The 2500-nt window shown below is 49.0% G+C and overlaps 6 non-coding genes and 1 pseudogene across 6 annotated transcripts; all 7 read right to left on the reverse strand.

The window, feature by feature from the left end:
* Positions 1-184: 184 nt before the first annotated feature.
* On the reverse strand, positions 185-303 carry LOC128487755 (5S ribosomal RNA). The gene has a single exon (XR_008353292.1). It is a non-coding gene; the product is annotated as a 5S ribosomal RNA (ribosomal RNA).
* A 230-nt stretch (positions 304-533) lies between these two features.
* On the reverse strand, positions 534-652 carry LOC128486118 (5S ribosomal RNA). Its single transcript, XR_008352433.1, has one exon. It is a non-coding gene; the product is annotated as a 5S ribosomal RNA (ribosomal RNA).
* Positions 653-870: 218 nt separating this feature from the next.
* Positions 871-989, reverse strand: LOC128486436 (5S ribosomal RNA). Its single transcript, XR_008352733.1, has one exon. It is a non-coding gene; the product is annotated as a 5S ribosomal RNA (ribosomal RNA).
* Positions 990-1228: 239 nt separating this feature from the next.
* LOC128485189 (5S ribosomal RNA) lies at positions 1229-1347 on the reverse strand. The gene has a single exon (XR_008351536.1). It is a non-coding gene; the product is annotated as a 5S ribosomal RNA (ribosomal RNA).
* Positions 1348-1571: 224 nt separating this feature from the next.
* On the reverse strand, positions 1572-1690 carry LOC128485056 (5S ribosomal RNA). Its single transcript, XR_008351411.1, has one exon. It is a non-coding gene; the product is annotated as a 5S ribosomal RNA (ribosomal RNA).
* Positions 1691-1893: 203 nt separating this feature from the next.
* LOC128486599 (5S ribosomal RNA) lies at positions 1894-2012 on the reverse strand. The gene has a single exon (XR_008352887.1). It is a non-coding gene; the product is annotated as a 5S ribosomal RNA (ribosomal RNA).
* Positions 2013-2242: 230 nt separating this feature from the next.
* Positions 2243-2361, reverse strand: LOC128487405 (uncharacterized; annotated as a pseudogene).
* Between the last annotated feature and the right edge of the window lie 139 nt (positions 2362-2500).

Here is a 2500-nt window from a genome sequence, read left to right on the forward strand (position 1 = left end):
TGCTGCTGCTGCTGCTGCTGCTGCTGCTGCTGCTGCTGCTGCTGCTTGTCGTCAGACAAAAAGAATTATAAGCCCTGGGACAGGACAGAGAAGGTGAGAAGGTTCAAATAAGGGTTTAAAGCTTTGATGATGAGCAAGAAACACATGGCAAAAAGCTCTCCCCGGACTGTGAGAAAAAATTAAAAGCCTACAACACCTGGTATTCCCAGGCGGTCTCCCATCCAGGTACTAACCAGGCCCAACCCTGCTTAGCTTCCGAGATCAGACGAGATCGGGCGCTTTCAGGGTGGTATGGCCGCAGGTGTGAAAGTTCTTTATTTTACTTCTCTTATTCTGTTGCTGCTGCTGCTGCTGCTGCTGCTGCTGCTGCTGCTGCTGCTGCTGCTGCTGCTGCTTGTCGTCAGACAGAAAGAATTATAAGCCCTGGGACAGGACAGAGAAGGTGAGAAGGTTCAAATAAGGGTTTAAAGCTTTGATGATGAGCAAGAAACACATGGCAAAAAGCTCTCCCCGGACTGTGAGAAAAAATTAAAAGCCTACAACACCTGGTATTCCCAGGCGGTCTCCCATCCAGGTACTAACCAGGCCCAACCCTGCTTAGCTTCCAAGATCAGACGAGATCGGGCGCTTTCAGGGTGGTGTGGCCGCAGGTGTGAAATTTTTTTATTTTACTTCTCTTATTCTGCTGCTGCTGCTGCTGCTGCTGCTGCTGCTGCTGCTGCTGCTGCTGCTTGTCGTCAGACAAAAAGAATTATAAGCCCTGGGACAGGACAGAGAAGGTGAGAAGGTTCAAATAAGGGTTTAAAGCTTTGATGATGAGCAAGAAACACATGGCAAAAAGCTCTCCCCGGACTGTGAGAAAAAATTTAAAGCCTACAACACCTGGTATTCCCAGGCGGTCTCCCATCCAGGTACTAACCAGGCCCAACCCTGCTTATCTTCCGAGATCAGACGAGATCGGGCGCTTTCAGGGTTGTATGGCCGCAGGTGTGAAAGTTTTTTATTTTACTTCTCTTATTCTGTTGCTGCTGCTGCTGCTGCTGCTGCTGCTGCTGCTGCTGCTGCTGCTGCTGCTGCTGCTGCTGCTGCTTGTCGTCAGACAAAAAGAATTATAAGCCCTGGGACAGGACAGAGAAGGTGAGAAGGTTCAAATAAGGGTTTAAAGCTTTGATGATGAGCAAGAAACACATGGCAAAAAGCTCTCCCCGGACTGTGAGAAAATATTAAAAGCCTACAACACCTGGTATTCCCAGGCAGTCTCCCATCCAGGTACTAACCAGGCCCAACCCTGCTTAGCTTCCGAGATCAGACGAGATCGGGCGCTTTCAGGGTGGTATGGCCGCAGGTGTGAAAGTTCTTTATTTTACTTCTCTTATTCTGTTGCTGCTGCTGCTGCTGCTGCTGCTGCAGCTGCTGCTGCTGCTGCTGCTGCTTGTCGTCAGACAGAAAGAATTATAAGCCCTGGGACAGGACAGAGAAGGTGAGAAGGTTCAAATAAGGGTTTAAAGCTTTGATGATGAGCAAGAAACACATGGCAAAAAGCTCTCCCCGGACTGTGAGAAAAAATTAAAAGCCTACAACACCTGGTATTCCCAGGCGGTCTCCCATCCAGGTACTAACCAGGCCCAACCCTGCTTAGCTTCCGAGATCAGACGAGATCAGGCGCTTTCAGGGTGGTATGGCTGCAGGTGTGAAAGTTTTTTATTTTACTTCTCTTATTCTGCTGCTGCTGCTGCTGCTGCTGCTGCTGCTGCTTGTCGTCAGACAAAAAGAATTATAAGCCCTGGGACAGGACAGAGAAGGTGAGAAGGTTCAAATAAGGGTTTAAAGCTTTGATGATGAGCAAGAAACACATCGCAAAAAGCTCTCCCCGGACTGTGAGAAAAAATTAAAAGCCTACAACACCTGGTATTCCCAGGCGGTCTCCCATCCAGGTACTAACCAGGCCCAACCCTGCTTAGCTTCCAAGATCAGACGAGATCGGGCGCTTTCAGGGTTGTATGGCCGCAGGTGTGAAAGTTTTTTATTTTACTTCTCTTATTCTGTTGCTGCTGCTGCTGCTGCTGCTGCTGCTGCTGCTGCTGCTGCTGCTGCTGCTGCTGCTTGTCGTCAGACAGAAAGAATTATAAGCCCTGGGACAGGACAGAGAAGGTGAGAAGGTTCAAATAAGGGTTTAAAGCTTTGATGATGAGCAAGAAACACATGGCAAAAAGCTCTCCCCGGACTGTGAGAAAAAATTAAAAGCCTACAACACCTGGTATTCCCAGGCGGTCTCCCATCCAGGTACTAACCAGGCCCAACCCTGCTTAGCTTCCAAGATCAGACAAGATCGGGCGCTTTCAGGTTTGTATGGCCGCTGGTGTGAAAGTTTTTTATTTTACTTCTCTTATTCTGTTGCTGCTGCTGCTGCTGCTGCTGCTGCTGCTGCTGCTGCTGCTGCTGCTTGTCGTCAGACAAAAAGAATTATAAGCCCTGGGACAGGACAGAGAAGGTGAGAAGG

This window comes from Spea bombifrons, chromosome 3 (assembly GCF_027358695.1).
Source record: "Spea bombifrons isolate aSpeBom1 chromosome 3, aSpeBom1.2.pri, whole genome shotgun sequence".
Taxonomy (NCBI): domain Eukaryota; kingdom Metazoa; phylum Chordata; class Amphibia; order Anura; family Pelobatidae; genus Spea; species Spea bombifrons.